This window comes from Triticum dicoccoides, chromosome 1B, assembly GCF_002162155.2.
Source record: "Triticum dicoccoides isolate Atlit2015 ecotype Zavitan chromosome 1B, WEW_v2.0, whole genome shotgun sequence".
Classification (NCBI taxonomy): Eukaryota; Viridiplantae; Streptophyta; class Magnoliopsida; order Poales; family Poaceae; genus Triticum; species Triticum dicoccoides.
Window position 1 is genome coordinate 654,674,034 of NC_041381.1, and position 22,699 is coordinate 654,696,732.

A 22,699-nucleotide genomic window follows, 5' to 3' on the forward strand; every position below is an offset into this window, starting at 1 on the left:
TAACCGACACAAGCACGTGCGCATCATGATAGATGATGTGTACATATACCATGCACACACAATTTTCTCTTTGTCTTTGTTTTGTGTAGGTACTTATGAGCACTCGTCAACCTCACAATCCCATGAGTTGACGAGACGAGCTATTGAGAGCAACGATGCTTTGGGATCCCGTGGACTATCCTTACCACCGTTCCATTCGCGCAAGGACTACGCGCATCTCTTCTACTTGGCTCTCACACGGCTATGGGCCATTTACCACTTGTCACCTTATGCCCATACTATCGTGTTCACTATGCATGTTATACTTGTTTCTATGCCTTTGCCATGCAATTGTGACCCTTGCTTGCATGTACCCATGATGCACCATGATGATACTCCTATGTGTATTTGCATGCTTGGTGGAGATCCTTGTTGTTTTTGCCATGTTTATCATGTGCCCCATGCTATTGATGCTTGTTGTGTTGGTAGAGTCATGATGCCCCATTGCTATTTACATATGGTCTCTCGCCAATACATTCATGCTATTTTCCTCACATCTTGCTTTCATGCTTGTGATATGACATGTGAATTATTCATGCCCATTATTTGCACCAATGACATGCTTGCCATGATTCCTCCTAGTATGTTGCATCTTCGCACTACTAGCTTGCTTGACTTGATTGATATGATTGCTTGCTATGTTGCATCACCCATGTTCCACTATTACTTGCTTTCTTGGGTTGATGACATATATGCTCATGTCTCTCACATGATATATCTTGATCATTGTCTCTTGTGTCCATTAGTTGCCTCTTTCATATCCACTTGTATTGAGTGCAACCATACTATGCTTATTGATTTCGGAGACTTTGACACCTTACTTGTGATGCATACTTCTTTCCTTGAGCCTCTTGTATTTGGTTGTTCTTGCATCATATGCCTCCACACTATGAAATGCTCCCTTGTACCTTCTTATGATGAGCATGATGCATACACTTGTTCGGTATATTACCACTCGAATGATAGGTTTTGCATGTCCGCTAACCTCATTTTTTTTCCGAGTGTTTGTCATGTTCTTTCGTTTTGAAGGATTCACAAGGCATTACCGTCATGAGACATATTGGTTATGTGAAGGCATACACGATGTGCGACACCAACATTTTCGACATCCTCATAAAGGTGAACTCCTTCTCTTTGAGCCATCCTCAAATACGCATATTGGATAGGTCACTCTTTCATTGTTGTTTCCTTCTTGTCGTCTACATGATACATCTCGTGAACGGAGGAGCGACATTGGAGATTGGCTACATGGACCTTAACATTGAGGAGCGCTCGCACTTAGTGGATGCACCTTCGGTCTTCCACTCATGCCTCGACATCGAGCTTTGGTACACCAACACCTCCATATTTGTTGATTGTGCTCATACATGTCATGCTCGATGGACTTATCATACTCACCACAAGTTTGCACCCTATGCATGGATTGACTCACATTATGATTGCCTTGTTGCATCTAGTATTCCCATGTCATCCATGATATATGAGCTTGTGCATTTCCTTAGCAAATTTGTTGTGATCTTCCTTGATGGCATATTCATACATAATGATCATATTGTCCACCATCAATTGCATGATAGCATACACCTGTTGAGCATCCATTGCCATATTCATGCTATTGATAAACCGTCTCACTATGACATCATTTTGCACCGTGGTTGCATTGATCATACTTACAGCACATTTGTGTGCACAATGATTGTTTTTCCTCCCATGAATGCTTTGCATCTCATTCTAGATCAACTTGATAAGCTTCATGCGTTTTGTCACGACCAATCTTGCCGCACGGACTCATTCTTACATGATGGACACTTTGTGTGCGCTAACCATTGTATTTCCGAGTGTTGCTTGTGTTTTCTCTTTTTGCATGTCTATCACTCCGGCGACACCTTGGACTACTTGGATTGCGCCATGTCTTCAACTTCGTCCAACTACAAGTCCGTCTATGACAATCGTTTCCATGGTGATGAGGATCACGATCTGAGGTCGGATCTTTCCCAAGGGGGGGGGAGATGATGCGGAGCATCCCACGTTCATCCCCATGTACACTCTGACTACTCTCCAAGCCCCAAGAGGACATATGACGAGACCTCGAATATACACCATTGGACACAAGGTGAACTCGCTCCTCTCCGAACCTTCACTTTCTACATGTGAGACATGGCTACTACCTCATGCAGGGATCTTGCATATACTCAGGTACGACCGAGACGACCATGGAGAATCCAAGGACCAAGGCCAAGCATGGAAGAGAAGGAGGAAGAGAACCTGGCCGCTCCAGAACGAGCGGTACAACCGGTCAACAACCGCCCGGGCGGTACAACCGGTCGACTACCGCCCAACTACCGGCCAGCATTCGGTGATCGTGCGGTGCAAGGCCGGTACTGCACCGGATGTACCGGTAATTCCCAAAAGACCGGTACTACCGGCCCGACGACCGGTACAACCGCTGGGACCCCGACGTTCATCTTTAGAAGCCAGCGCCTGACCCCCTGCGGTAGTACCGCCTCCCACGACCGGTACTTCCGCCCGGCATGAGCTACCAGCGGTACAACCGCCCCCTGGACGGGTACAACCGGCCTGTCTGCGCACAGTGTATTGGGCCGAGCCCGTGTACCCCTTCGCCCTCACTTACCCCTTCGTGGCTCTAGACTATATATACTCCTCCACCTCCTCCTAGTTAGGGTTAGCGTTGATTTAGCTCAAGTTAGAGATAGAGCTTCGCTCATCCATCGGATCTCCTCCTCGTGAGAGACCGCGGCCTCCTCGGAGAAGATCCTATCGGATTCAGGACCCCCTCGTGGGAAGATCCCCTCGTGGATTTCAAGGCCTCCTCACGGAGAAGAACGGTTCCTTTGTATCCTTACCTTTGTTGATTGTGGATCATATGTATCTCTTTGTGTTCGGTGATCTAGCACTTGTGTGATTGATCTCTTGTCGGTTGAGTGTTTCTCTCGTTCCTCCCCGTGTTTTCCTCGTGTTATTCCGCGCGTTCTTCGTGATTCCCCCCGTAGGATCCACTCCAAACGTGAAAGATCATCCACATAGGGTTCCACCCTACATCATAACTCCTTGTATAAACTCTCTTGAAAGTGATTGTCATCAATTACCAAAATGGGGGAGATTGAAAGAACATGCGGTGCCCCCATGTTTGGTTTTGGTAATTGATGACAATCTCTATGGACTAATGATTTCCTTGAGTTATATTTCAAGGTTTGGTCCATAGGCTTTTCTTGAAGTCCATGTGTCGGTTTCAAGGAGTTTATGAGTTGACCAAGGTGCTATTAAGGAATTCTCCAAAGATTGGTCATGTGAGTGTTGAGCTTATTGCAAGCATGTCTTGAAGAAGAAGATTGTGTGATCATTCATGTTTACCTTCAAGACATAATCCAAATGAAGAGAGTTGGAAAGATTCAAGGTTGATTAAGACTAAGTCAAGAGTGAATCAAGTTGATCAACTCACAAAGCGTAGAAGATGTACCGAGAGGGATCAATTGATCCCATGGTATGGTAAGCATTGTCCATTGCACTTTGTGTACTAACCCATGGTGTATGTGAGAGTTCTTTGTGGGGTTAGGTACGTGTCCATGGGCTTGCGTCAAGAGGAAGATATCATACAACCCATGGAAAGGATGACATCAAGTGATGATCATCATCAAGATTGCTATGTGCAAGTTCAAGTGGAGCATCACAAAGAGATCAAGTGCTTGAATATTGCCATCCATTATGGTGTCAATGGACTTGTGAAGATGTGCCGAAGAGTGGCTCACCCATAGTGGACTATGAGGGAGCAATCATCTAGTCTTCATCGAGCCAACACAATCAAGAAAGGTGGTCCAACATGAGGGATTCAAGATTGTCATCATCTAGCTCAAGTGGACCATGTGCAAGGAAAAGGTTTGCCCTTGATAAGTTTTCTATTTTACCGGTCTCGTGGTGGTAGTTGGGAGACCGGGTTATAGGAACGTTTGCCGTACTATCAAGCGGGGCTCTCAAGTTGGTAGCTTGATTGTATCGTTAGTAGAGAGCTCAAACCATTGCATCCTTGCATCATGTTTCTTCGTTCTTGTTTGGTTCTCTTTGCGAGTCTTAGAGCTTATGGTCATCTTGATAACAAGCTTGAGTTCATCGAAAACGGAGTTTGCATGCGTCTTCTATGATGTTTTCGGTGTTGGAGGTTTTACCGGTCTTATCCGAGGAAGGGTTCTCACCATTTTCTTATGGGACTTTTCTCATTTGCTTCTTATTGATATTTCTATCAATATTGTGTTAGCCCATGTCATTAGCTTTCCAACAAACTTGGTTTCGTTGAATTCGGAGTCTGTTTGCAAAAGTTGTGGCTGTTTTGGTAAAGGCCGCAGCGGTACTACCGTTCCAGAACGGTACTACCGGGGCTCCTGAGTGGTAGTACCGCTCCAGAGCTATACTATAGTGGCTCCTGAGCGGTAGTACCACTCCGGACCAAAATCCAGGCACGGAAGTATTTTTTTTAGTACCGCTCCTCGGAGCGGTAGTACCGCTTTGTGCAGGCGGTGAACATAACGGTTGGATTTTTCCCCACCTATAAAAGGGGGTCTTCTTCCCCATTGAACCTTATCCTTTGAGCTCGTGTTCTTCCCCCATTGTTGACCTTCTTCGACCTTGCTAACTCTCAACCCCTCCCTGAATTCTTGCTAGTTTTTGAGGGAAAAGAGAGAGGAGATCTAGATCCACATTTCCACCAATCACTTTCTCCTTTATGTGAGGGGAACCCATTGGATCTAGATCTTGGAGTTCTTGGTGTTCTCCTTCTTGTTCTTCCTCTCATCTTCCTCCCTAGCATTAGTTGCTTCGGTGGGATTTGAGAGAGAAGGACTTGGGCACTCCGTGTGCCCTTGCCATTGCATTTGGTGCATCGGTTTGAGTTCTCCACGTGATATGTGGAAGTTACAAGTTGAGAAGCTTATTACTTTTGGGTGCTTGGTACCCTTGAGCTTGTTACTCTTGGGTGTTTGTACACCCTAGAGCTTGTTCCTCTTGGGTGCCTTGGCGCCCTAGACGGTTGGTGTTGTTCAGAGCTCAATCATTGTGGTGTAAAGCTCCGGGCAAGCATCGGGGTCTCCAATTAGGTTGTGGAGATCGCCCCGAGCAATTTGACGGGTACCGGTGACCGCCCCCAAGGGTTGCCAAAGTGTACGGGTTCGGTGACCGCCCCCAAGTGTCGCCATTTGTACGGGTTCGGTGACCGCCCTCAAGGGTCCCTTAGTGGAATCACGGCATCTTGCATTGTGCGAGGGCGTGAGGAGATTACGGTGGCCCTAGTGGCTTCTTGGGGAGCATTGTGCCTCCACACCGCTCCAAACGGAGATTAGCATCCGCAAGGGTGTGAATTTCGGGATACATCGTCGTCTCTGTGTGCCTCGGTTATCTCTTACCCGAGCCCTTTACTTATGCACTTTACTTTGTGATATCCATATTGTTCTTTGTCATATATCTTGCTATCACATAGTTGCTTATCTTGCTTAGCATAAGTTGTTGGTGCACATAGGTGAGCCTAGTTGTTTTAGGTTTTGTGCTTGACAAATTAACCGCTAGGTTTATTCCGCATTTGTTCAAGCCAACCTTAATTATTTTAAATCACCTATTCACCCCCCTTCTAGGCGACATCCTCGATCTTTCACTCTCTATTCCAATCACTCCAACCACCATCGGTAAATGCATTAGTTCCCTTACCACTAGTTTTTTTCTCTTTGAAGAAGTAACATACAAAGCAAAATGCAGATTCCTTCTTGATATTATATTCAAGCCAACTATGATTATGAAGCCACAAAGGATTGAATAAACGTTCTCTACTCCCAATTGTTCTTTTCTTAAAGTCATGTGCATAAGGTTTGAATGGCTTTTTAAGGATATATGATCTTCGAACTGCGTCTTGATCATTGATAGGATAACTTGCAATGGGTAGCCTGTCCCCGGGATCATGTTTAAGACGACTAAAATCATAAACCGGTGGTGATGGCAGTGACACATCCTCAGTTTGCTCTATGGTCACATTTGACATAGACAATGTTGGTTCTTCAATTTGCTCTTCGATCACAACCGGCATACACACAACTTTGCATGTCTGCTCTTCAGCCACATCCAGCATATTCTCTGCCTTATTCTTCCCTATCTTCATAGCTTCTCTTTGGAAAAGAGAAACAATGTCTTCTGCCCTTTTCATTCTTCAACAAATCTTTAAGAATACTACTTTCTATCAGTATTGCTTCCTATCAATAAAGCTAATTGAGGCAGAACATAGTGCAAAAAGCAAACCCTAAATCATAAATTAGGGGTAAATCATGGATTTGGGGTATTTGTATTCACTTTTCAGTACCTCACCTCACTGCAGCCTATGGAGGGGGCGAGGCCGCGAGGGCAAGGCCGCCAGGCAGTCGCCCGACGAACAGCGGCAAGGGCGTAGCCGGACTCCGACAGGGCGGCAGCCGGCAGGGCCAAGGGGCAGGGGCTCGCCACACGCGCAGGCGCAGGGAGATGCGCCCGGAGCCCTGGATCGAGGGGCGAGCGGGCTGCAGAAGAGGCGGGAGCCGGGAACTTCCTCGACGGCTGGGCGGCGGCAGGGGCACCGGGAGCGAATGGCAGCGAGGAACGGTGAGGTGAAGCGGCTATCGGGGGTTGTGGCGTCGAGCACGAGCAGGTGCGTCGGGGCGTCGGTATGGACCTGGTCTGCTTATTGGGCTATTTTTTCTAGCCCATTTGTAATCTATAGGTATATGGGCTGTCTTGGAATCCCAGGGTGGGCCGCGGCCCGCCCTGGCCATCCTGTACATCGCCACTGCAAATAGTAGTGCCACTGGTAGCAAAATACATTAGGTGGCAAGGGCCTTTTGACTTTGCATGTGTTCTAAGGCCTTGTACAATGCAAATTGCTTAGGAGATGTGTTTGGAGAAATAAACCAAGTTTTTTTAAAGCACTAATGATTATTTGTACAGGACAGACGCTTAATTAGGTGTCTCGCCTGTAAAAATAGGCACTGGTCTATCAGAAAAATCCGCTTTATTTTTATAAGCACCTACTAGTAGCATTGTACGAGGCCTAAGGAGCTCGCTTTGAGGTTTGTTTGAACGGTAGCTGGTTGTGGGACACCCCTTTGACCTCTAAGGGTTGTGTGAGAGTGACATTCTGTCTGAAACTATATAGGACTGGTCACGGTAGTTATCCTCGTTGGCTGGACCGGTTAAGCAGACGGTTTTAGATGCAGATTCTTCGTGTGGTGAGGAACCGAGACAACAGGAAACGACAGCACGAGACACATGTGCTAGTTGCTTTTAGTGTAGCATCTGATTGCGAAAGATTACCATCCATTGCCCTTGTTAAGTAGAGGCCTGGACAGTATCATCGTTGCTTGGGAAGCTAATGCTGCGTCCCGTCAACTTCCTCATAATTTCTGAGAGCGAAAAGGCGTGGATTATTCTCAGCTCTAGCCTCCAAAGTTGGTTTCCTTTTTCGACAGCTAAAGAACGAGCATTGGCTAGTGCTGCGAGGTCGACGTGGCGACCTTTTATTTGAACGGTCATTAGCATGTGAGAGTATGTAAGGATCAAGAAAAAAAATCACTACCATGTAACAGTATGTGAGGATGCATCGCCGTACATTGATAATGAGGACCAACATTCCTCGTCTTTGTAGGGAAAGAAAACCAGCATTCCTCGTCTTTGTTGGGAAAGAGGACCAACATTCTTCGTCTCTGTTGGGAAAGAGAGAGTGGGGTTTAATTACGCAATTGATAATGAAGCTACTTCTGTTCAAGAATTCGTCCGATGAACCAGTTAACTTGTCGATTAATCCCTATTCGGATGGTCATCGAGTAGCCGATAAACTGATAAATCAGCCAATTAATTAATTAATTGACTGATTAGTTGATTAATTTCGTAATCGCCAGCCAACCGAACAGCTACCAATTAACTATTTCTTCAACATTGGAAGCTGCTACGAAAACTCTAGGCAAACCTGTCGCCGAAGAAGCCGATTATTTGAGGAGTTATTCGAGCAGAGCAACAACATACAATTTATCGGTGAGACGACCGAAACACTGGTCTGAGCCGGAGTGTGCAACTTTTCGTTTATAAACCAGTTAAATCAGTTGTCCAAGTCGGCAATGACCTTAGTATGTGCAGCCACCAACCACCTCCTCATCGAAGTCTCTAATTTTATTCAGTCAAATATGTATTGTTGGCGATCAAACAAGTCCACTGTAACCGACTCTTTTTCTACCTATCAATGAAGCGTATTCATGAAAAAAAAACATATCTCTCACTCGGCCTACCCGACCGCAAGCTGCCACCTACTGCTAGTGACACTCTGATAAAGTCAGTGCATGTCATGTAGACGTACGTATCCGAGGCAAAACGGGAGAAGTCAGCAACTCGTCATTGATAGTGGCACAAAGGGTGAAAGAAAAGCTGTTAATCTACTTTCCCAGAGGAAAACTTCGTTGCTTACCATCTTGCTGAATTATCAGCTACTCGATCGCACAAGGAAGCTAGGGTGGCGTTAGCTTTTGCTAACTACCACTTGGCATGATGCTGTTGGACTTTCCCATGTTGACCACAAAGACCTGGACGTATATATGTGTGGTGCACTGCCCGTAATTCATAGTAAATCACCAAAAAATATTTTTGAGGGAGTAAATCACCAACTAACTTGAAATGACGTATCACTTAGGCTAGTCGTAATAAGACTACCCGCAGTGGGAGTAATATAGGTGATAACATCACATATATCTAAATAAAATAGATGATTTGACAAGTAATTAATGAAGAAAGAGAGGCATGTGGTAACATAGCTAGTTACTATACTAGTATGAATAACATCACACATCCCAAGAAAAGATGAGTTTATAACCTAATAAATGATGTGTTGCATGACACCACACATATGTTACTCCCCACTATAGAGGTAGTAACATAGACTAGTAACATATGCATGTTACTAGTCTAAGTTACTCCCCACTGTGGAGTATCATAGGTACTACTCCCTCCGTTCCATAATGTAGTGCCTATAGATTTTTATAAAAGTCAAATTACAAATTTTGATCATGTTTATAGAGAAAAGTAGGTACATCTAGAATACCAAACGCACCTCATTGGATACATCGTGAGTTATATTTTCAGAGTGTACATGTTTGGTATTGTAGATATAGACAGTTTTCTCTATACACATGGTCAAAGTTGGCAAAGTTTGACTTTCACAAAAATCTATAGGCACTACATTGTGGAATGGAGGGAGTATCATACATGCCAACTAAGCAATTTTGATGAGGTGGCATGAAATTAAATGAAGAAAGAGAGGTTTGAGTATCATATCATGATACTGTATCATATTAAATGATGTGCTACTTTGTGTCATGCATGACAATAAATATAGTACTACTAGTATATGATAGAGTACCATCCATTACGGATGTATTATCATACGCTAGTATCATATGCACGATACTAGTATGCGATACTCCTCATTATAATCAGCCTTATGGTTTTGCCTCGACTTTCACAGGCATTTAGATTGACTTGGTGAAACTGGGAGATCAGGCATCTCCATTTCCTTTTTTTTTTCCTTTTCTTCTTTGAGAAAGATGCATTGCTATTCTTTTTGATGAACTATATGGGAAATGCCTATATGAGGGGACGTACTGATGAAAAGTAGCTTACTAAAAACCTTGACACGTTAGGTTAATATATTCCATATAAGAAAAATATGGAAACCTCTATCTTTTCTGGTGAATCATATTGTATTGACGAGTCACGCTAAGTCTGTAAAAGTATTCCATGACGTGACATGCCACAACAATAATTCATTAACATAACTCTCGGTCGAACAATGCAACGACAAACAAACTTAAAAGCTATAGAATGGAAAGAAATGTCCACGGATAACACGACAGATGAAAAGAAATTTTAATACAAACACTGCTGAAATGCCACCCATGGATTGCCCCCCGTTGATGTCATGACAAGTAGTGAAGGAAGCTTCTTCGAAACCAATGCTAGCTCTTAGTTTCCGCATGGTCAATGTTTTTTTTCGAAAAGGGGGGGTTCCCCGGCCTCTGCATCAGAACGATGCATACAGCTACATTTATAAATAAATAAAGTAGTTCAACAAGGTCTTGCAGTCTGAAAACAAATGAAAGGCTAGCTCACAAAGAGCCACAAAGCCAAAAACAAAAGACCCAAAAGCCACAACCGGCTGGCAAAAGTAAGATAAGTAAACTAATCGCCTATCCTATTACATGACCGTCATCCAAACCGGTTGAAGATATCCCGCGCAACCGTCTCCCACCGGACAGATCCAGTAACCAAATGCTCCCTGGCGTCCATCTGAGTGAGTAAGGACCACATACGGATCAACGCAGTAGCTCGGAATAAAACCTGCAAAAAAGAATAGTTGCTGTTCTGTTAAAAGCCAAATCATTTCTACAGTTCCAAATTGCCCACAACAACGCACATGCTCCTACGCGAATGTGTCTAGCTGTTTCGGACTCTATCCCAAAAAGACACGTTTCAAATAACGTACTGACCGAATTCGGAGGAGTAATGTTAAAGGAAATTTGCACGGTGCGCCACAAAACTCTTGCCAACGGGCAATCAAAGAAGAGGTGCTTGATAGTCTCATCCCGATCACAGAAACTACACCTAGTAGATCATGTCCAGTTGCGCTTAACTAAGTTATCCTTTGTTAAAATGACTTGTTTATGCACAAACCACATAAACACTTTAATCTTCAAAAGAACTTTTACTTTCCAAACATGTTTGGAACTAGGAATAACACTAGAGTTACTGGCATCGATATACATCGACTTAACTGTGAATTCTCCAGACCTAGTAAATTTCCAACACAACTGATCGGGCTGATGAGCTAGCTGAACCTCCATCAGTCTACTCACCAAATGAAGCTATGCTTCCCACCGGTCACCAACAAGCACCCTCCGAAACTGAATATTAAGGGGAATGGACTGCATAATCGTTGCAACAAGAGCATCACGTCGTTGAACAATACGATATAGGGACGAATACTGGAGCGCCAATGGCATTTCACCAAGCCAAGTGTCCTCCCAGAAACAAGTGGTATTGCCATTACCGACAATAAACTTTGTTCTGTTAAAGAAGGCACCTTTGACTCTCATAAGCCCCTTCCAAAAAGATGAGTCAGTTGGTCTCACCGTCACCTGGGACAAAGTCTTGGACTGTAGATACTTACTACGGAGAATCTGCGCCCATGTTGCATCAGTCTCAACTGATAATTTATAAGCCACTTACAAAGAAGACATATGTTCTTGACTTCAAGATTCTCAATCCCAAGGCCCCCTTGGTCCTTTGGTCGACAGATGATATACCATTTGCGAGACGGTACTTTCTCTTTAGTTCATCACTCTGCCAGAAGAATCGGGATCGATAGAAGTCCAGTCGTTTCCTAACCCCAACTGGGACTTCAAAGAAAGATAAGAGAAACATCGGCATACTCGTGAGCACCGAATTAATAAGAATCAATCGGCCTCCATATGACATGAGTTTGCCCTTCCAGCAACTCAGTTTCTTCTCAAACCGATCCTCGATGCACTTCCATTCTCTGTTTGTTAGCTTACGGTGGTGAATGGGTATACCTAGGTACGTAAAAGGTAAAGCCCCTAATTCACATCCAAACAATTGCCTATAAGCCACTTGTTCCTCCTTGGCTCTACCAAAGCAGAACAATTCGCTTTTATGAAAGTTAATCTTCAACCCGGTCAATTGTTCAAATAAGCATAACACCAGCTTCATATTTCTCGCTTTTGCCAAGTCATGCTCCATAAAGATGTTTGTATCATCAGCATACTGCAGTATGGACACGCCACCATCTACTAGATGAGGCACCAAGCCACCCACCTGATCGGCCTCCTTTGCCCTTCCTATCAGAATTGCCAACATGTCAACCACAATGTTGAACAGGATAGGAGACATTGGATGACCTTGTCTCAGGCCCTTGTGAGTCTGGAAATAATGACCTATATCGTCATTCACTTTTGTTCCAACACTCCCTTTTTGCGTGAAAGATTCTACCTGGCGTCGCCAAGTATCATCAAAACCCTTCATGCGTAATGCCTGTTGAAGGAAAGGCCATTTGACTTTGTCATACGCTTTTTCGAAATCCACCTTGAAAACAACTCCATCAAGCTTTTTCATGTGAATCTCATGGAGCGTTTCATGAAGGACCACAACCCCTTCAAGGATGTTCCTGTCCGGCATGAAAGCAGTTTGGCTAGGCTGCACCACAGCGCGCGCGATCTGTGTGAGCCTATTAGTCCCAACATTGGTAAATTTTTTGAAACTAACATTAAGAAGACAGATGGGCCTGAATTGCTCAATTCTCATAGCCTCTGTTTTCTTAGAGAGCAGGGTTATAGTTCCAAAATTCAGCTGAAAAAGTTGAAACTGCCCAGAGAAGAGATCATTGAACAAAGGCAACAGATCCCCTTTAATTATATGCCAGCACTTCTTATAAAACTCAGCCGGAAATCCATCCGGGCCTGACGCCTTATTATTTTTCATTTGCGAGATAGCCTTAAACACTTATTTCTTAGTAAAGGGAGCCACTAGAATATCATTCTCCACTGCTGTTAGTTGAGGAACATCCTCAATCCTGGACTCATCCAGAAACACACAGTTATCCTCTGGAGGTCCAAACAACTGCTTGTAATACTCGGTAATGTATAATTTTAGGTTTTCCTGTCCTAAAATTGTTCCTTCATCTTGTTCAAGTTGAAAGATCCTCTTCTTTCTATGTTTACCATTAGCGATCATGTGAAAGAGTTGAGTGTTCCCATCCCCCTGGACTACTCGTCGGACCTTGGCCCGCAACACCCACTTTAATTCCTCTTCTCTAAGAAGTTCTTTCAGCCTCATCTCCGCGTCAAGCTTGGCATGAAGCTCCGAGGCTGGCAGCAGTGTGGTTTCTGCTTTTACATCTAAGGACTGAATAAAGGTAAGGAGCCGTTCCTTTTCGACCTTATAAATCCCGCTAAGATGCTTAGCCCACCCATGCAGGAAACTTCTCAAATGCCTGATCTTATTCTGCCAGCGCTCAAGCGCAGACTTCCCTCCTGAATCCTTAGCCCACTCTCTGGCTACGAGATCAAAGAAGCTGTCTCGTTCAAACCAAGCAAGCTTGAAGGAGAACGAGTTTTTGTTTCCCAAGTGGGTAGCCTCACCAGAATCCACAAATAACAGCGTGTGGTCAAAAATTCCACGGGACAGAGCCTGGACTGTTACGGAAGGAAACTTCTGTTCCCATTTGATGCTAGCCAACACTCGATCCAACTTCTCAAATGTCGGATTTGGAAGCGCATTAGCCCAAGTGAATTTTCATCCCGAAAGCTCAATCTCTCTCAGATCCAAACTTTCAATGATAGTATTAAACATGAACGACCATCTGTCGTCAAAGTTATCATTGTTCTTATCCTCACACCTTCTAATGATATCGAAATCACCCCCCACCAGGATAGGGAGCTTCTCAGATCCGCAAATCCTAACCAGATCAGCCAAGATCTCGGTCTTATGTTCAGGCTGTGCGGCCCCATATACCGCTACCAAAGCCCAATTAAACCCATCGGTCTTCGACCGCACCCGAAACTTGACTGCAAAATCTCCCATTACCACACTTTGAACCTCTAGCGAATTGCATCGAACACCGAGTAAAATCCCACCCGATCTCCCTCTCTGTGGCAGACAATGCCAATCAAAATCAATACCTCCCGACAAAGTATTTAGAAATTGTGGCGAAAAATTAGCTCTACCAGTTTCCTATAAAGTGATAAAAATCTAAACGATGCTCGACAGACGCGTCGGCAAGAAACCTTCTTTTAGCCAAGTCTTTTAGACCTCTGCTATTCCAAAAGATTCCTTTCATAATTCATCATGGAATTTTTTAGCCGAACGGATCCTAGCACTTCTACGCACTGCGGACACCGGGTACACCTTCCCTTTCCACTTGCGTTTAGCAACGTTCAGACTCTGCAACCGGTCCTCACAACCAGTCTCAGAAGGTCTAACCACAACATTCTCAAAAGTGTCATCCTCCTCTTCCGACTCAGGTAAGGTAGGAATAAGATCCGCCCAAAAATTATTGAGCACCCCGACCCCCAAAGCATCAACCTCAGAATCACTCATGAGTTTAACCACCGCTAAGTTTCGAGTCATCTCTAAAGCCCGCTCGGCCTCTAAATCCAGGAGATCATTAACGGAATTTGAGATTTCACTAACATTGCTACCTAGTGAAACACCTAATTGATTTGCATTATCAAAAATCTCATCATTAGAAAAATGAAAAATGGAATTAGAGGTATTAACCGACATACCAGTAGTGACCTCAACGTCACGAAGCTTGGCCGCCCTCATAGCGCACCGCTGCTGAATGTCGTCCACCTCCGGCCGGTTCTGGAGACGGTCGCTCAACCGTCGTCCCTCAGAACACGGATCCGGAATCCCTCCAAAAGCTATGACCTCCTCCCAAGAGATCCTGCTCGAGGTGAGGCCTCCTGCCTCACCCCAAACACGAGGCTGGCCAGCCTCCACGGACTCCCCAGTGTCAGCGCCAGGAAGCGGTGAGGCACTCACCATCGCCGCAGCCGTGGGGCGCGCCCCACAGGGCGGAGACGGCAGCATGCCGGGTGAGGGGAGTGCATGGGCCACCTGCCCAGACTCCCCACCCAGCACCGAAGAGGCGGCCACCAAAGGCACCCCAGGAGAAGAGGGCTCCGAGGCCAGCTGCCCCGAACCCCCTCCCGACGGTGATGCCGCTACCTGCAGAGCGGAAGACTCAATGGAATGAGAAGGCTCCGAGGCCACCTGCCCAGACCCCCTGCCAATGGTGAGACCGCCACCACCAACGCGTCGTCCAGCAGTGAAGGGGAGAAGGACACGGGTGCCACCTGCCCCGAGTCCCCTACAGAAGGCCGAACCGCCCCCTGCAGCCCCTGCACCTCGGCAGGCGAAGAGAAGCCCGAGGCCGCCTGCCCCGAGACCCCTCCCGACGAAACAGTCTCCAACACCGAAGTCACGTCGTGAGAAAAGGCAACCTATGGAATCACCTCCACCTCTCCCCTGACCGAGACTGCCGAAGTCCTAGGATCCCCAGGAGCAGTGCTCACATCATCCTCAAAAACCAAAGAAGGCAACGCGAGCTCAAAAGCCTCAGCCGACTCCACCCCATCACCCCATAGCCTCGGGGGTGCCGAAGCAGGTTCGAAGGACCCAAACCTGAGAGTCGTCGTAGGCATCGAGGAAGGTGGAACCGCCCCATCCCCGGTCGTCATGGACTCGGACCTCAGTCGCTTGGAAAACTGTCATCCCGAATCGTCGACATGAGCCTCCTTCGCTCCTGTGCTGTCATCGCCCTCGTGCATATCCACGTCAGACCCGTTAGCCACCTCGGCCAACAGACTCTCATCCTCGAACTCAATCACCAGGTTATAAATCTTGCCACGATAAGACTTCTTGACAACCTCAGGCACATAATCAATGTCCATAATACTAACCAGAACCCGAGCTATCCCGTGAGCTCTGGTAAACGTCATATCCACTCGCTTAGGCTTCCCCACCATAATGGACAAGCTAGCCACAACCCTAGCATCCTGCAACGGCTTGGAGGGATCCCCGGAGAAACGCAACCACACCTGAGTAAGCGGCCTACCCTGAGGCTCCACCTGTTTCCACTCATGAAACTCAAGTATGCCCTCAGTACCCTACACTTTGCACATCCCAAAACTCAGCAACCTCTGTAAATCCTCCACCGAAGGGAACTCAACCCTGAACATCTTATCCGCGAGACTGGCGAGTTCCCACTGGAAATCCCCAGGAGCTAACTCCCGAAGCCTCTGCACGATCTGGGTCTCAGAGACCTCTCCTTTGGTCACCTTAACAATCCCAGTGGTCATGCTCGGATCCTCATCAGGAATCTCCCTCTCATTAGGAGACTGAAAAATGTGAGCTCAGCACAGTAAACTCCATACATCATAAGTAACGGTGCCTGCTCACGCAAAAGCGGACAGTCCCCTGAATCGTGTGCCGGTTTACCACAAGTATCACATAACAGAGCCACACACTCAGCAATGAAATGACCCTTGTTGCCACAACGATAACAAAACATCTTCTCTTTCTTGCGCGCCCACTTGGACGCCCTATCAGACTCAGCCCTGTCCGGCACCTCCACAGACACATCACCCATAGTCTCATTCTCAGGAACCTGAACAGTAGCGAGAGCCGTCACAACCACCATAGCCTGACTGGTCAACACTGGCTCCTTGGCAGCCCCGCCATCGGTCGTCTGCTCGACAACAACTGTCGTAGGCATTTGTCGTGGACGAAACCGGCCACCTCGACCGCCTCGACCGCCACGATGACCGCGGAAACCTCCCCGCTGTCGATGACCTGGGCCAGATGCCCCCTCAACGAAACCACCTGAAGGACCCAAGAATGGCCTCTCAGCCGAGCCGTCACTCTACCAAGCATATCCACGACCTCCACCCGTGGACGAAGAGCTGCGGTGTTGACCAGCTCCATAAGCATTGAAGCCATCGTCCCCCCATTGACCCCGCGACGCAGCCGATGCACCACCACCGGTGTTAGCTTGCGGCGGCGGAACCTGCGATAGAACCGGCGCAGTTTTATTCTGAGACAGTCGAGCAAGGACATGAGGTGGAGGGCTGGCCGATGCTACGGACCCGAAGTCACCCCTTGGCTCCCCGGCCTAGGTGGCCTTGGCGGCGCCGCACCCCGACCTGCAGCGGCAACTACAGCACTGCCGTTCGCCATCAGACGAGGACCGGTGACCGGCCCACCTTGCCCAGCCGAGGGCATGACCGGCGCCAGTGGCTTAACAGTGGGTAGCCCGCTAGCATTGGGTACCCCCCGGCCCGCAGCAGCCAACGAGGGTGCTACACCACCGCGCCCTGCACCAGACGTCGGCATGGCCCCGGCGCCCCGGCCAGTGCCCGCAGACGGTGGCAGTGTTGTGGTTCTAAGCCTGACAGTAGAAAGGGGAGTAGGTATGGAGAGGAAAGAACTTAGTTATGGTAAAGGTGTACACACAAGTTTTACGAGTTCAGGCCCTTCTCTGAGGAAGTAACAGCCTATGTCTCGGTGCCCGGAGGCGGTCGATTGGATTATGTGTGTTGTGTTACAAAGAGTGCGAACCCTTGTGCCAGAGGGTAGGGGTGGCTTATATAGAGTGCGCCAGGACCCCAGCTCGCCCTCATTACAAGGGAACTAATGTACATAAGTAGGAGCGTTACTGGTAACGCCAGCAGTAAGTAGTCTTAATGCTATTAAAGACGGGGGAGTAAATATCTGGCCATTGCATGTTCTCCTGACTACTGGTCTTCAATATGGTCGAGTGATCTTCCTTGTGGTCGAGTGACGGTAGGTAACGACCGTCGAGTGGATTTCACTCGACGTATGGAGCTAGAGCACTTCTGTTGACTCTTAGTCTTTTCATCTTCCAGGATAGCGACCTTGGGTAGGGTGTACGGGTCGAGCCCATGACCCTACCCCTGGTCTGTATCCTCCTCAGTAGCCCCCGAATGGATTACGGTGTGAGAGGAAAGTAAGACAATGTTGGACCTGTCTTGTGTCTCCACGAGTGCTTTCTGTTAGACTAAACGCCTGCGTTGGTACTTCGAGGTCGACTCGGTTGCCTTGATCCATTCAGTGATTAGTCGACTAAATTGATGACTTCATGCATCGAGTATCGCGCGGGAGTGCGAGATCTCGGGCGCGATTGCCTGCGGGGGATCCCTGATTCCGCGGGATACGAAATTTTGGGGGTGCGCACGAATAGAAGGGCGCCGAAAAAGGGGAACCCGGATAAGTAGCGACGCCTCAATCATCGCACCACCTTTTTCGCCACGTTCGCTGTGCGTGCAACTGTAGCAGGATTTGACGGGATTGCCCGGCCCCACGCGCCAGTCAATCGGAAGTGAGCCTTTATAAGGCGACAGGGCCGGGGTGCTTGCACTGTGCACTCCTGCCTCTTTTTCTTTCTCCTCTGCTCCTCCACCGCACCAAGCGCCTCTACCTCCGATGCCGCTGCGCTCTAGCCATGGTGAAGGACAAGACGGCGGCGCTAGAGCGCGCCAAGAAAGCAACGGGGGCGGTGAAGGGCAAGAAACCAAGTCGCGGATCATCGTCACGCTCGGGGCTGCCGCCAGGCTGGATCCAAGGCGATTGGATCCGGTCTTCGATCCAGCAGGAAGATCTGACCGATCTAGAGGAGTTTGGGTTGATCGCAGCGGGGGCGGCGAGGCTGCCGAAGGGAGAGATGGAGCCACAACCTCGACCGGGTGAGTGCGTCTTGCTCGCCACTCATGTCGACCGGGGGTTCTCGCTTCCTTCGCACCCTTTCTTCCGAGGGTTTTTGAACTTCTTCGGGGCACAGCTCCACCACTTTTCCCCCAACACTATTACGTACCTAGCCGCTTTTGTGTCGATGTGTGAGAACTTCTTAGGGTGTCGACCGCACCGGGGTCTCTTCAAACATATCTTCACCATTCGCTCCCAGTCGGTTAAAAAGGCAAAGTCTAGTGACTCGAAAACCCACGTTATCCAGATGTGTGGGGGCTTAGGCATCCAAAAGAGGAATAGGAGCGCTTTCCCTGCTATGACCCTCCCTGAATCCGTTAGAGGTTGGCAATCGTCCTGGTTCTACTGCCAGGACGTTGTGACTCCAGGTCATTCGACCGGTCTCCCTCCTTTTTCATTCGACCGTGTCCGAACTCCTGCTCCACTGAAGGTTACTACTGCCGAGACCATGGAGACGAGGATGCTAGTGGATCGAGTGGTCCAGCTCATCAATGATGGTGTCACTGACCTGGACTTGCTGGAGGTGTTCCTTGCTCGGCGTATCCAGGCTCTCCAGGCCCCTGATCACTCGATGTGGTTGTATTCTGGACCGAGCGACACCACTCGGATCCATCCAAAAGAAGTGTCGCTCGATACCGCGGCTTCATGGTTGAAGAGTATTACGGGCACTCAATATAACCCCAGAGGATCTAGGCGAGTTGTCCCTTTCGGAAGTGACAACCCACCCGACAAGGTACATTCTTTGCTCCGACTGTTTTCCGCTTGTGTTCTGACTGTGTTCGATGTTGACTGACTCTTGTCTCGACCAATTTGTTTTGCAGGTATTCATTGAAGTGTACTCAATGCCCAATAGCGAACAAGCTTTGGTGCAGGACCAGGAGGGGGAGGACAGTGCGGAGGAGAGCGGCGAGTGGGAGTCACCGGAAGGGGAGGAGGAGGAGAGCGAGGAGTCGGAAGAGAAGGAAGAGGTCGACTCGCCGCCGCGCTCTGAGCGTCGATCCAAGTAGCAACACGATCCGTCTGGTGGTCGTGTGAAGGGTGCAGCTCCAGTGCCACCACCCAGAAGCGCGCTCGGATGTCGACTCCGGAGCCGACGAAGAAGGTGGCTAAGTAGCCAAAAGTCGCCCCTTCCAAGACCCGAAAGACACTGCCGCGAATCAAGATGGACGTCCCCGTTGCCTCAGGGTGGGTATCTTATTTGTGTTTCCGCGAGTCGACCGAAAGTTCTCTCGATCCGACTAACTAACCCTTGGGCCTTTCCAGCCCCGCCTCTGCTGCCACTGACATGGACGTTGACAAAGGACTAGAAGATGAAGAAGCCACCTCACGAGCTGGTAAGTTTGTTCAACCCAGTTATGTCTAACCGAGTGAGTGGTCGATTGACTGAAAATTTTATATTACTCTTCTTATGTAGCTCCACAAGATGTCGTTGTGCTCCCTGATGACGAAGAAGAAGAAGAAGCGCCTCCACAGGAGAGGAAGAAGAAGAGTGGAGGTTCGAGCCGAAGGAGACTTGAAGTCCAAATCCCTTAGTCGACACCGGCGCCAGAGGCGATAGCTCGGACAAACGTCACATTTGCTAACCCGTTGACGACTGATCGTCCGTTGGGGTCGACTGCACAGACGCCTGCCACACCTGTGCAACTCCACTCGTCTGACCCGGCCGCTGCTTTGACTCCTCTGGATCCATATCTCTTTGCTATATATCAGACTCCAGATGACTTGCCGAGTGCCGCTAGGGAAGCTCTTCGCCAGGCGAATCTTGTCATGCAGCAGGTGAAAGTGATGCATGAAGCTAGTCAAGTAGCTTACAACGCCAGCACTGCCCTTCGGACCAATGTTCAGGTCAATAAACTTCCAATTGAATTTTTGAACGTTGCTTTATATCTGATCACCCACCGGGTGTTCCTCTGTTTAGGACTCCAGAAATCTCTGATTTTGCATTTTCCGAATTAGTGGGGGCATGTCGAGTGGACCCACTTGGTGTAGTCCCCGAGACCACGGTCGGAGTGCTGATCATTCTTTCTCTCCTTTTTATTTTTTGAGTGTTGATCTGATCCAGTGGGGGAACACTAAGTGCACCCACTGGGTGTAGTCCCCGAGACTACTATTGAATATTTGATTCGACAGTAGTCTGAGAATGAATCTTTCCCTTCACTGTTACTTGTACGTGTCGACTGACATGCCTGTCTTTCTGGCTGCAGAGGTCTTGTGATCTTGGAGGTCGTCTCACCGAATTAAAGAAGAAGCATATCAGTGTTGAACTTGATCTTGAACTGGCGAAGAAGAACCTGAAGAAAGCTCAAGAAGAAACAGCCATCATGGGAGGTAATCACTCGGTCATTCTGTCTGCTTTGTAGCTTCACACTTGGTGCTGGCTTTTCTTTTAGTCTCTTGAACCGAGTGAATTCACACAAGCAGATGTGCGTAGTGAAAATCGCCAACTTCAGTCTCGTCTGAAGAGTGTTGTTTCTTTAGAGAGGATGAAGGAAGCTCTGGAGCAGAAGGACCTGGATTTGGCGGCTGCTCAAAAGGAAGCACGCGAGAAGATGAAGCTTGCAGACGAGAAGCTGGCTTCGTCGGCAAGTTGGAGGATGAGAACGCGACACTGAAGATGGTTGTCTTGGACGCAAACCGCGAAGTCGAGCAGCTGAGGAAGGACAAGGAGAACTTGACCGCTGAAGTTGAGGTTCTCAAGACCAGGACCGGCAAGCTAGAGTCTCATTTAGAACAACTTGCAGCAAAGCTTGTCCTGAAGCTTGAAGGTATGTCTATTCAGTTAAATAACCATCGTCAACTGGGATTTGCAATTCTGTCGACTCATTGTTCGCCGTGATGAAACAGAATTATGTCATGACTTCGAGGCTGAAACTGGACGGGTCGAGACAGGTCTCGACCCCATCAATTGCCCCATGAAAGATGAAGTCGCGATGAACTTGCTTCGACTGGAGTCTCACTCGGATGGTGCAGTCGACTATCTGGCTCGGTTGAAGGCGGCGATAGTCCGAGTGGACGCCGAGCTCTGGCCCCAGGCGGAGATGTCTCGAGACCTCGAGTCTTTGATGACTCGGCTGAACTAGATCGTAGACCGAGTGCAAGAATGGAAGAAATCGTCTGCGTGCTGTGGGGCTGACGTCGCCTTGTCTTTGGTCCGAGTGAACTGCAAGGAGGCCAAGGAGGACAAGATGGCGGCTCTCAAAGTGGCAAACACCAAGAAGCACTCCTTCCAAGACTTCATGGCCACTTTCCTTGAGGCATCCACTCGCATCGCCGACAGCATCGATCTTGACAGCTTCTACGACCCGGCCAGTCCTTCTCCCGCCGAGTGATTTAAAAAACATTATGCCACCGCTTTGATTTGCCTCGAAATGCCAAGTGGATTTGTAATGGATAAAACTCCTTCGGGCCTGGCGCCCGAGCACTTTATTTTGCGGTTAGGAAACTTCGGATTTATCGCCCTTCATATTGCGTCTACCTTCGAATGAAATTCGCCTTTCTCCCGAATTGTTGTCCATTTGTTTAATGCATCTTCCAAGGAAGAATGGCCAGTCGCCTGATCGAGCTATCTTTGAGTAACATTGATCAGCTCATCAGTAAGGCACTCTGCAATGGTCTTGATGTTCTTGTCGACTGCGCAACATTGATCAGCTCATCAGCAAGGTACTCAGCAATGGTCTTGACGTTCCAGTCGACCGATCGGATGATTCTTGCGCAACATCGATCAGCTCATGAGCAATGCACTCAGCAATGGTCTTGACGTTCCAATCAACTGATCTGGTGATCCTTGCACAACATTGATCAGCTCGCCAGCAAGGCACTCAGCAATGGCCTTGACGTTCCAGTCGACCGGTCGGACGATCCTTGTGCAACATTGATCAGCTCATCGGCAAGGCACTCAGCAATGGTCTTGACGTTCCAGTCGACCGATTGGGTATGGTTTTCAAAACTTAGGCGAGTACGAGACTGCAGCTAAGCCTCCGAGTGGGAGGTTTGCTCACCACTCGGTAGGATTTTTCAAACATAGGCGAGCACTGGGCTGCAACTAAGCCTCCGAGCGGGAGGTTCGCTCACCACTCGGTAGGATTTTTCAAACTTAGGCGAGCACTGGGCTGCAGCTAAGCCCCCAAGCGGGAGGTTCGCCCACCGCTCGGTATAATTTTCCAAACTTAGGCGAGCACTGGGCTGCAGCTAAGCCCCCGAGCTGGAGGTTCGCTCACCGCTCGGTAGGATTTTTCAAACTTAGGTGAGCACTGGGCTGCAGCTAAGCCCCCGAGCGGGAGGTTCACTCACCACT

The 22,699-nt window shown here is 48.1% G+C and overlaps 1 pseudogene; it reads right to left on the reverse strand.

Moving 5' to 3' along the window:
* LOC119350805 overlaps nt 1–15,349 on the reverse strand; it is an 82,868-nt pseudogene extending 67,519 nt beyond the window's left edge.
* Nucleotides 15,350–22,699: the final 7,350 nt, after the last annotated feature.